At 36.9% G+C, this 13,200-nt stretch overlaps 1 pseudogene; it reads left to right on the top strand.

Moving 5' to 3' along the window:
- The first annotated feature begins 10,868 nt into the window (after window positions 1-10,868).
- On the top strand, window positions 10,869-10,969 carry LOC135270450 (U6 spliceosomal RNA; annotated as a pseudogene).
- Window positions 10,970-13,200: the final 2,231 nt, after the last annotated feature.

The following is a 13,200-nucleotide window of genomic DNA, read 5'->3' as shown; positions in this document are numbered from 1 at the left end:
TGAAATCAACAGTATATACACTTTTATATTTGGTTTGTTTTACTGAACATTTTGTATATGAGATTCTCCATATTATTGTGTATGGGTAGTTACAGTTCATTCTTATTGCTGTATAGCATTCCATTTTGTATCCCAATTAATTTGTAAATTCTATTATAAGATTCATGTGGAGCCATATTGGAATCTGAGGCTAAAGGAAACAGTGATATGGACCCTGCTTTTTTTTTGCATTAATTTTGATTTTAAACTGTTGTATTAAACACTATGTATCTTGATTATTAGTTATTTTAATAAACACTTAATTCATCCTCCCAAAACGAGTGCTTCACTTACTTCACTCTAGTCTCAACTCAGTCTACTGTAAATGAACATGACTGCTGCACACAGTGTTTGGAAATTATAAATAGTGTTGATGTAAACACATTTATATATTTCTGTTAAGTAAATATGTATACACACACACACACATAGGATTGAGGTTTCTACAGGCAACTTTTTTTAACCTTCTTTACAAATGCGTTATGTGTAGAACACATTATTTTCAACTGTAGGCATGGCGTTGTATAGCAGATCTCCAAAACATAATCAATTTGCATAACTGAAACATTATACCAGTTGAATAGCAACCCTCCACTTCCACTCTGCCCAACTGCAGGCAACCACTATTGTATTCTTTGTTTCTATGACTTTGACTATTTTATATACCTCACATAAAAATCATGTAGTATTTGTACTTCTGTGGCTGGCTTATTTCACTTAGCTTAATATCCTCAATGTTCATACATCTATCATAAATAGTACTGTGTTTTACAAAAGATGGAGTCTCACTGTGTTGCCCAGGCTGGCCTAGAACTCCTGGACTCAAGTGAACCTCCATCCTCAGCCTTCCCAGTAGCTGGGATGAGGCACACTTCACCATGCCTGGCTCAATTTTCTTTTAAATGTAACAAAATCAAACTTAAAGGAATATTCTGTACACATTGTTTATTTGAACAGAACCCAAGTATAATCCACACACTGTTACTGTTTGATATGGCTCTTAAGTCTCTCTAGGTATATAGGGTCTGCTTTCATCCTGTTTTCTCCCCTCTTTCAGTTTACTTGTTGAAAAAAACAGGTTATGTGTCCCATAGAGTTCCCTACTATCTGATTTTGGCAGTGAGTCCCATGTGTGCATTTTTAAACATTTATCTGTCAGATTTATAAGTATGATAAGAAGATTAAAATGTTTGGCAAAACTACTTTATAGGTTATGGGTGTGTTTTCTTCCACACACAAGCACACAAATACCTGATAGTCTCATGTTTTTTATTATCAGCCTTTGATTTCCAATTTCTGTATCCATTAATTTTGCCAAACATATAAAATATGCAAATGCTTACATTCTTTCTTGATTTATTAGTAGAATATACTTGTAGGAAGAAATATTTTCAATTTTGGGTTTTACAATGGTAGTCCTTATAGGAAAATAAAATAATTCTTGATTTTTTTCTTTTAAATTTCCTAGTTTTAAAATAACACATTGCTTTATTAGTATTCACCAATGATGGGCAATTACTTCTGAATTGTTAAGTGCTCAAAGATTTAATCATATTTGATCTGCTTCAACCTATTACAATTATTTTCCTTAATGATGTTGCAATTGTTCCATCTTTGCTAGACTGAGACATGTTGACTCCTGAAAACATCAAAAGAGCCAAGTGGTCTTATGCAGCTTTCTTGCTCTTTTTTATGACAAGGTATTTTAGAACCATATTATAAATATGCAGCTCCAGACCTGGAATTATCTGCTTTTTGTTTTGTAAATGGATCTATCCTCACTTTGGATTTGTCTGCTGTTTGTCATGATTTGATTCAGGTGTTTCATTCCAGGTTTTAAAAATTACCTAAATAATGCTGTGTCCTTCAAAGGGTACTACATTGAAAGGCATATTATGCCCCTCACTGCTAATGTTAATTTTTTCACTCAATCAAGTTGTTACTTGTCCTCTTAGTATTACTATTTTTTTCATTTCAACTAATAAGGAATCTGTAGAAAGCCACCTTTGACACCATCCAAATATCTTCTATAAAAATATATTTCTAGTTATAGCAACCATTCATCACTCTTGCCTGAACCAATATTAACTATAATTATTACAAAATTATATTTTTCCATCTTCTGCAATTGCTTCACATTTACTAACTGGCAATGGGCATTGTACTTTAAGAAGTACTTCTCCCCCATTCATTTACCTGCTTATTTATTTATGATTGTTATATAATCTTGGGTTTCTACTTTGTTGTTCAAGTTGTCCTAGATTTGCCTGTTAAGTGTCACTTATAACTGCCTCCTATGTCCTTGTAATATGCCTGTATGTCTTTTATCATTATTATTATTTTAGCAGAATTTTCTTACTTTCTGGAATAACAAAGTTTTCAAGATGATGTTGTGCCTACCTTGCCCTAACTTTGTAATGGAGACATTTTATGAAATCAGGAAGAATTTGACATCATAATCTAATGAAAACATTATTAGAAAATGAAATTTGAGGATAATATCTGCTAGGAGTATAAATGCAAATACTTAACAAAATACAAGAAAATTGAATTTAGCAATACTTCTGGATAGCTAAGGACAATGGTTGCCATATCATGTTCTAAATTTTCCTTTCCAAATCAAAAGAAAAATGCAAAGTTATAGCTTTATTCTTAAAAAAATCAAAAGTGAAAGTTAAATTTATGCAAATGCATACCTAAAACATAATTTGAATGCAATGCTAAAAGTGTAAATACACATAAGTAAAAAGAGAAAAATATCCCACCAAATCTCAGTGCAGATCTCTCAGGCTGCCACACTGCTCTCGCACAGACACAAGGCTTTGTGGCAAGCAAAGATGGAATGAGAAAAATGGTGGGAAAGACATTAACAGAGAGAATAGCCAAAGGAACCTAAAGATGATTTGTAATGGACACTAAAAATATTCAATCCATTCTAAATCTAAAATACTGCATAAATGTCATCTGAACAGATTATGACATTAACTAAAAGGGAAGGAGTTTAAAATATACACATATGATTTAAAGGGGAGGCAGTATTTAAAGGGGCAATTATAACTTACAATGGCCCGTGTCCTATAAACAGATAGAATGGACTTAAAGGGAAATTTAAAAAGACATAGCTTCTAGGGGAGAAAGAGAGGCAAAAAAGAAGGCAGAAGCACCTTTTGGCAATAGGATGATGAGGAGAAAAGAAGAAAAAGAAGGCCTTATTTGGATTCTACAGGACAAGAGAGAACCATAAAATCAGAGGACTCACAATCCTTCTCCAAACAGCAAAGCAAACAAGCAAAAACCGCTATACTTTGCAATAATGACTGAGGAGAAGAGGTGCTTATGGATCATACTTTTGGTGTCATGAATAACACTTTGATTAACCCTAGGCCACAGATATTTTTTCTATGTTTACTTTTAGACTTGTGATACATTTTGAGTAAATTTGTTTACAAGGTATAGGGTTTACATTTAGGTTTGGATATTTGTTTGCTTGTTTGTTTGCATATAGTTATCAAATAGCTTCTTTTTAAATTCTGTCTAGGTTTTATGGGTTCTTCCAATGGGAGGGATGGGGTAAAATTGATTACTTTATCTTACTTAGTACCTCCAGTATTTTCTTTAATAAGCACTACAGGTATTATTACTAAGATCAGAGACAAGAAAAAGATGCCCACTATGTCAACTATTATTATTGATACTATTATCCTATGCAAATAGGCAGGACAAATTAATTAGGGATCCAACAAGGGGTAAAGAAAAAGTCAACTAGTCTCTATTTTGAGATGATAGGAGAGACACCATAAAACAATGATAGCAACAATCAATGTTAAAACCAAGTCAAATTTTAAAATAATTCAGTCAAGTGGCAGAGTATAAAACTGATTCTCAAAAATCAATTTTTTTTTACTCAAAAATAATAAACAGATGGCTATTTGTAAAAAAGATGATTTATAATAGCAATAACAAAGATTAACTATTTAGACAAAAATTAATAAGAAATGTGCAGATCTTATATAGAAAAATGTTAGGACAACACTAAAGAGCACAGAAATAGAATTAAACAAAACAACAACAACACAGTACTTAAAAGATCACAATTCTCCATATATTAATACATAAAAAGTCAAGGCAATAAGAATACAAATGCCAATGAACTATCCTAGGGAGTGAATCAAATTGTGAAACTAAAGTTCATATGAAAAAATAAACCACAAGAATAGCCAGGAAAGTTTGAAAAGTATATTTATGATAGGAAAGTAGCTCTCGTCTCATACTTAAACGTGATATACTACCTGTAAAATTAAAGTAGCGATATACAGACAAACATGCTATGGAAATACAAGAGAAAGTCCAGAAATTAACCCCAACACAAAAAGAAATTCAGTATATGATAAAATGGCATCTTAAAACACTCGGGCAAAGATGAATTTTTATTTTTATTTTTTTTAATTTTTATTTTTTATTGCATTTTAGGTTTTGGGGTACATGTGAAAAACATGCAAGGTTGTTGCATAGGTGCATATGTGGCAGTGTGATTTGCTGCCTTCCTCCCCTTCACCCATATCTGGCATTTCTCCCCATGCTATCCTTCCCCAACTCCCCACCCCCCCGCTGTCCCCCCCACTCCCCCACAACAGACCCCCGAATATAGTGCTCCCCTCCCTGTGTCCATGTGTTCTCCTTGTTCAACACTCGCCTATGAGTGAGAACATGTGGTGTTTGATTTTGTGTTCTTGTGTCAGTTTGCTGAGAATGACGGTTTCCAGGTTCATCCATGTCCCTACAAAGGACGCGAACTCCTCGTTTTTAATGGCTGCATAATATTCAAAGCTGTATATGTGCCACATTTTTCCTGTCCAGTCTATCATCGATGGGCATTTGGGTTGGTTCCAGGTCTTTGCTATTGTAAACTGTGCTGCTATGAACATTCGTGTGCATGTGTCCTTATAGTAGAACGATTTATAATCCTTTGGATGTATGCCCAGTAATGGGATTGCTGGGTCAAATGGAATTTCTATTTCTAGGTCCTTGAGGAATCGCCACACTGTTTTCCACAATGGTTGAACTAATTTACACTCCCACCAACAGTGTAAAACTGTTCCTATTTCTCCACATCCTCTCCAGCATATGCTGTCTCCAGATTTTTTAATGATCGCCATTCTAACTGGTGTGAGATGGTATCTCAATGTAGTTTTGATTTGCATTTCTCTAATGGCCAGTGATGATGAGCATTTTTTCATATGCTTGTTGGCCTCATGTATGTCTTCTTTTGTAAAGTATCTGTTCATATCCTTCGCCCACTTTTGAATGGGCTTGTTTGTTTTTTTCTTGTAAATCTTTTTTAGCTCGTTGTAAATTCTGGATATCAGCCCTTTGTCAGATGGGTAGGCTGCAAAAAATTTTTTCCCATTCTGTTGGTTGCCGATTCACTCTATTGACTGTTTCTTTTGCCGTGCAGAAGCTGTGGAGTTTGATTAGGTCCCATTTGTCTATTTTGGCTTTTGTTGCCAATGCTTTTGGTGTTTTGGTCATGAAGTCCTTGCCTACGCCTATGTCCTGAATGGTTTTGCCTAGGTTTCCTTCTAGTGATTTTATGGTGTTAGGTCTTATGTTTAAGTCTTTAATCCATCTGGAGTCAATTTTAGTGTAAGGTGTCAGGAAGGGGTCGAGTTTCTGCTTTCTGCATATGGCTAGCCAGTTTTCCCAACACCACTTATTGAACAGGGAATCCTTTCCCCATTGCTTGTTTTTATCAGGTTTGTCAAAGATCAGGTGGTTGTAGATATGCTGTGTTGCCTCCGACGCCTCTGTTCTGTTCCATTGGTCTATATCTCTGTTTTGGTACCAGTACCATGCTGTTTTGATTACTGTAGCCTTGTAGCAGAGTTTGATGTCTGGTAGTGTGATGCCTCCCGCTTTGTTCTTTTTGCTTAGAATTGACTTGGCTATGCGGGCTCTCTTTTGGTTCCATATGAAGTTTAAGGTGGTTTTTTCCAGTTCTGTGAAGAAGTTCATTGGTAGTTTGATGGGGATAGCATTGAATCTGTAAATTACTTTGGGCAGTATGGCCATTTTCACGATATTGATTCTTCCTAACCATGAACATGGAATGTTTCTCCATCTGTTTGTGTCCTCTCTTATTTCGTTGAGTAGTGGTTTGTAGTTCTCCTTGAAGAGGCCCTTTACATTCCTTGTTAGTTGTATTCCTAGGTATTTTATTCTCTTTGTAGCAATTGTGAATGGCAGTTCATTCTTGATTTGGCTCTCTTTAAGTCTGTTATTGGTGTATAGGAATGCTTGTGATTTTTGCACGTTGATTTTGTATCCTGAGACTTTGCTGAAGTTGCTTATCAGTTTCAGGAGATTTGGGGCTGAGATGATGGGGTCTTCTAGATATACAATCATGTCATCTGCAAATAGAGACAATTTGACTTCCTCCTTTCCTAATTGAATACCCTTTATTTCTTTTTCTTGCCTGATTGCTCTGGCTAGAACTTCCAGTACTATATTGAATAGGAGTAGTGAGAGAGGGCATCCTTGTCTAGTGCAAGATTTCAAAGGGAATGCTTCCAGTTTTTGCCCATTCAGTATGATATTGGCTGTCGGTTTGTTGTAAATAGCTTTTATTATTTTGAGATACGTTCCGTCGATACCTAGTTTATTGAGGGTTTTTAGCATAAAGGGCTGTTGAATTTTGTCAAAGGCCTTCTCTGCATCGATTGAGATAATCATGTGGTTTTTGTCTTTAGTTCTGTTTATGTGGTGAATTACATTTATAGACTTGCGTATATTGAACCAGCCTTGCATCCCCGGGATGAATCCTACTTGATCATGGTGGATAAGCTTTTTGATGTGCTGTTGCAATCCCCTTGCCAGTATTTTATTGAAGATTTTTGCATCTATGTTCATCATGGATATTGGCCTGTAGTTTTCTTTTCTTGTTGAGTCTCTGCCGGGTTTTGGTATTAGGATGATGTTGGTCTCATAAAATGATTTGGGAAGGATTCCCTCTTTTTGGATTATTTCGAATAGTTTCAGTAGGAATGGTATCAGTTCCTCTTTGTATGTCTGGTAGAATTCTGCTGTGAACCCATCTGGACCTGGGCTTTTTTTGGGTGGTAGGCTCTTAATTGCTGCCTCGACTTCAGACCTTGTTATTGGTCTATTCAGGGTTTCGACTTCTTCCTGGTTTAAGCTTGGGAGGAGGCAGCTGTCCAGGAATTTATCCATTTCCTCCAGGTTTTCTAGTTTATGTGCATAGAGTTGTTTGTAATAATCTCTGATGATGGTTTGAATTACTGTGGCATCTGTGGTGATATCCCCTTTGTCATTTTTTATTGCATCTATTTGGTTATTCTCTCTTTTCTTTTTTATTAGTCTGGCTAGTGGTCTGTCTATTTTGTTGATCTTTTCAAAAAACCAGCTCCTGGATTTATTGAGTTTTTGTAGGGTTTTTCGTGTCTCTATCTCCTTCAATTCTGCTTTGATCTTAGTTATTTCTTGTCTTCTGCTAGGTTTTGAGTTTTTTTGATCTTGCTCCTCTAGCTCTTTCAATTTTGACGATAGGGTGTCAATTTTAGATCTCTCCTTTCTTCTCATGTGGGCACTTATTGCTATATATTTTCCTCTAGAGACTGCTTTAAATGTGTCCCAGAGATTCTGGTATGTGGTGTCTTCATTCTCGTTGGTTTCGAAGAACGTCTTTATTTCTGCCTTCATTTCGTTGTTTATCCAGTCAACATTCAGGAGAAAGTTGTTCATTTTCCATGAAGCTGTGCAGTTCTGGGTTGGTTTCTGAATTCTGAGTTCTAACTTGATTGCACTGTGGTCTGAGAGACTGTTTGTTATGGTTTCCGTTCTTTTGCATTTGCTGAGGAGTGATTTACTTCCAATTATGTGGTCAATTTTAGAGTAGGTGTGATGTGGTGCTGAGAAGAATGTATATTCTGTGGATTTGGGGTGGAGAGTTCTGCAAATGTCTATTAGGTTTGCTTGTTCCAGGTCTGAGTTCAAGTCCTGGATATCCTTGTTAATTTTCTGTCTCGTTGATCTGTCTAATATTGACAATGGTGTGTTGAAGTCTCCCACTATTATTGTGTGGGAGTCTAAGTCTCTTTGTAAGTCTTTAAGAACTTGCCTTATGTATCTGGGTGCTCCTGTATTAGGTGCATATATATTTAGGATCGTTAGCTCTTCTTGCTGCATTGATCCTTTTACCATTATGTAATGTCCTTCTTTGTCTCTTTTGATCTTTGTTGCTTTAAAGTCTATTTTATCAGAGATGAGAATTGCAACTCCTGCTTTTTTTTGCTCTCCGTTTGCTTGGTAAATCTTCCTCCATCCCTTTATTGTGAGCCTTTGTGTATCCTTGCATGTGAGATGGGTTTCCTAGATACAGCACACTGTTGGGTTTTGGCTTTTTATCCAATTTGCCAGTCTGTGTCTTTTGATTGGGGCATTTAGTCCGTTTACAGTTAGGGTTAATATTGTTATGTGTGAATTCGATCCTGTCATTTTGGTGCTAGGTGGCCGTTTTGCCCTTTGGTTGATGCAGATTCTTCATTGTGTTGATGCTCTTTACCTTTTCGTGTGTTTTTGGAGTGTCTGGTACTGGTTGTTCTTTTCTATGTGTAGTGCCTCCTTCAGGAGCTCTTGTAGAGCTGGTCTGGTGGTGATGAACTCTCTGAGTTCTTGCTTGTTCACAAAGGATTTTATTTTTCCTTCACTTATGAAGCTTAGTTTGGCTGGATATGAAATTCTGGGTTGAAAGTTCTTTTCCTTAAGGATGTTGAATATCGGCCCCCACTCTCTTCTGGCCTGTAGGGTTTCTGCTGAGAGATCTGCTGTGAGTCTGATGGGCTTCGCTTTGTGGGTAACCTGACCTTTCTCTCTGGCTGCCCTTAGTATTTTCTCCTTCATTTCAACCCTGGTGAATCTGATGATTATGTGTCTTGGGGTTGCTCTTCTAGAGGAATATCTTTCTGGTGTTCTCTGTATTTCCTGGACTTGAATATTGGCCTGCCTTGTTAGGTTGGGGAAGTTTTCCTGGATAATATCCTGAAGAGTATTTTCCAGCTTGGATTCATTCTCTTCGTCACATTCAGGTACCCCTATCAAACGTAGATTAGGTCTTTTCACATAGTCCCATATTTCTTATTGACTCTGTTAATTCCTTTTTACCCTGTTTTCTCTAATCTTGCCTTCTCGTTTTATTTCATTGAGTTGATCTTCTACCTCTGATATCCTTTCTTCTGCTTGGTCAATTCGGCTGTTGAAACTTGTGCATGCTTCACGAAGTTCTCGTGTTGTGTTTTTCAGCTCCATCAATTCGCTCATATTCCTCTCTAAGTTGTCCATTCTCGTTAGCATTTCGTCAAGTCTTTTTTCAATTTTCTTAGTTTCTTTGCATTGGGTTAGAACATGTTCTTTTAGCTCACGGAAGTTTCTTATTATCCACTTTCTGAAAGCTGATTCTGTCATTTCATCACACTCATTCTCCATCCAGTCTTGTTCCCTTGCTGGTGAGGAGTTGTGATCCCTTGTAGGAGGAGAAGTGTTCTGGTTTTGGGTGTTTTCATCCTTTTTGCGCTGTTTTCTTCCCATCTTTGTGGATTTATCCACCTGTTGACTTTGTAGTTGTTGTCTTTTTGATTTTGGTAATTTTAAGTCTGCTGTGGCAGAACTCATAAACCCCCTGCTCTTCTCCCCAAGTGTTCTGTCCCAGGGAGTTACGGTTTTATGATGTTCCCCTGTGCGGTTGCTGTTTTCCCTGCCCACAAGGTGGCAGCCTAGTCACACTCAGGCTGCAGAGGCTTTGCTAAGCTGCTGTGGGCTCCACCCAGCTTCCGTGTGAACTTCTGGGTATAGTTAGAACTGCTTCCGCTATGTTGGCCCGCCCCTGTAGTGATGGAGTCTCTGTAGTGGTGGGTTGCCTTGGTAGATTGCCCTGGGAACAGCAGGGTGTCTATGGAGAACGCCCCTCCTCCACAGAGCTGGACCGTCCCGGTTTCAGTTGTGTTTGCAGTGGCGCTTTTTTTTTTTTTTTTTTTTTTTTTTGCTCGGGAATCTCCTGTCTTCACTCCCTGTTTCAGGTCTTCTTGCTGGGTAAGAGGGGACACCGTCTCATCTGATCTGCCTCCGGAGCCGCTGCGTTGGCTAAAGTCGCGGCTCTGAGATTCGTGGCGCTGGCCTGGCTCCCCGTTTCAGCTCCCCTTGCTGGCTTATAGGGGACTCAGACTCTCTCACTCTGTACAGTGAGCCGTTGCCTCAGGGTGCCGGCCCAGCGGCTGCGCCGTTCAAACCAGCGGCGCTGGCGACCCGTGTGGCTCCTCTGCGTGTGAATCTCCTGGTCTGTGGGCAGTAAAAATCAGTCTGGAAATACGGCGTCCACTCACCCTCTGTGCTTTCTCTCGGAGCTGCATTCCCGAGTTCCTCCTAAGCGGCCATCTTGGATCGATCTCCCGAATTTTTAAATAAATGATGCTGAAATGCCTGTAGCCATATAAATAAAATTTGGCCCATATCTAATATCATACAAAAAAGTAAACTCTGAATAACTTAGAGATCTAAAAGTAAAAAGAAAACTGTACAAATACTAGAAGGAATTTAAGTACATTACTCTTTAAAAATGGTATAGAACTCTGACTCAAAATCCAAATGAAATGAAAGAAATAACTATAAATCTAATTCCTTGAAAAAATGCATCACAAAATTAATCATAAACGAAGGCAGAATACAGCTGACAAACTAGCAGATAATATTCACAGGCTATACCACAGAAAAAGGTTAATATTCTTAATTTATAAAGACTCTGAAAAATTGAAGGACAGTGTTTACTTTGGCAGGATATATTATAAAATTGGAATGACAGAAAAGATAAGCATGGCACCTATGCAAAGATGACACGAAAATTCATGAAACATTCCACATTTTTATAGCTGAAATGACAGAATTGGAATTCAGAATGGATAGGTGCAAATTTCACTGAACTACAGAAATACATTGTAACCCAATGCAAGGAAGCTGAAAATCAAGATAAGAATCGAATGAGCTGACAGACAAAATACCCTGTACAGAGAAGAATGTAACTGAACTGACAGAGCTGAAAAACACAAGAATTTCATAATGTGATTTCAAGTATTAATAGAATAGCCCAAGCACAGGAAAAAAAGTCAGAGATTGAAGAATGGCTTTCTGAACTAATACAGGCAGATAAGAATAGATAAAAACAAATGAAGATGAACAAAACCTCTTAGAAACATGGCATTATGTAAAGAGACTGAATCTACAACAGACTGCTGCACCTGAAAAAGACAGGGAGAATGCAGCCAACTCAGAAAACGTATCTCAGGATATCATCCAAGAGAATTTCCCCAACCTAGCTGGACAGGCCAACATTCAAATTCAGGAAACGCAGAGAACCCCTGTAGAATACATCACAAGAAGATTATCCCCAAGACATATAATTAATAGATTCTCCAAGGTCAAAATGAAAGCTAAAAAAAAAAAAAGTGTTAAAGGCAGCTCATCAAACTAACAGTGGACCTCTCTCTCAGCTGACACCCTACAAGTGAGAAGAGATCAGGGTCAATATTCAACATTCTTAAAAAAAAGAAATTTCAACTCAGAATTTCATATCCAGACAAACTAAGTTTCATAAGCTGAGGAAAAACAGGAACCTTTTCAGGCAAACAAGTGCAGAGGAAATCTGATACCAAAGACCTGCCTTACAAGAGCTCCTGAATGAAGCACTAAATATGAAAAGGAAACACCAACACCGTTACTAGCCACTACAAAAACACATTGAAGTACACAGACCAGTGACACTGTAAAGTAAACAGATAAGTCTGCAAAATAGCCAGCTAACATTATGATGACTGGATCAGATCTGCACACAACAATACTAACCTTAAATATAAATGGGTTAAATGCCACAATTAAAAGACACAGACTGGTAAGCGGGATAAAGAACTAAGACGCTTTGGTATGCTGTCTTCAAGAAATCCATCTCACATGCAACGACAAACATAGGCTCAAAATAAAGGGATAGAGAAAAATCTACCAGGAAAATTGAAAACAGAAAACACCAGGGTTGCAATCCTAGTTTCTGACAAAACAGACTTTAAACCAACAAATCTCAAAAAAGACAAAGAAGGCCATTACATAATTGCAAAGAGTTCAATTTAATAAGAAGATTTAACTATCCTAAATATATATGCATCCAACACAGAAGCATTCATATTCATAAAGCAAGTTCTTAGAGACCTTCAAAGAGACTTAGACTCCCACACAATAATAGTCGGAGACTTTAACACCCCAATGACAATATTAGACATATCCTTGAGGCAAAAATTTAAAGATATTCAGGACCTGAACTCATCACTGGGTCAAAAGAACCCAATAGATATTAAAAGAACTCCCTACCCAAAAACAACAAAATATCTCATTGCTACTCACATACTCTAAAATCAACCACATAATTTGGAGTAAAACAATCCTCAGCAAATGCAAAAGAACTGAAATCATAACAGTCTTTCAGACCACAGCACAATGGCACAATCAAATTACCAATTAAGACTAAGAAATTCACCCAAAACTATAAATTGAATGGAAATTGAATAATCTGTCCTAAATGACATTTAGGTAAATAATAAAATTAAGGCATAAATCAAGAAGTTTTTTTTAAACTAATTAGAACAAAGATACAACATACCAAAATCTTTGAGACACGGTCAAGGCAATATTAAGAGGAAATTTTATAGCACTAAATGCCCACATCAAAAAGTTAGAAAGATGTCAAAGTAATAACCTAATACTACAACTAATAAAACTAGAGAAGCAAGAACAAACAAATCTCGAACCTAGCAAAAGACAAAAAATAACAAATGTCAGAGTTGAACTGAAGGACACTGAGACACAAAAACCCATTCCAAAGATCAATAAATCCAGGAGCTGTTTTTTTTTAATTAATAAAACGAATAGACTGCTGACTAGACTAATACAGAAAGAAAGACAGAAGATTCAAATAAACACATTCAGAAAAAACAAGGGGTGTATTAACACTGACCCTACAGAAATATAAACAATCATCAGAGAATATTATTAACACCTCTATGCATATAGATTAGAAAATTTACAAAACTGGATAAATTCCTGGATACATAC

Source organism: Aotus nancymaae, unplaced genomic scaffold, assembly GCF_030222135.1.
Source record: "Aotus nancymaae isolate 86718 unplaced genomic scaffold, 86718_ANA_hifiasm-v0.15.2.pri h1tg000062l, whole genome shotgun sequence".
NCBI lineage: Eukaryota > Metazoa > Chordata > Mammalia > Primates > Aotidae > Aotus > Aotus nancymaae.
This window is presented reverse-complemented; position numbering and strand designations above follow the sequence as displayed.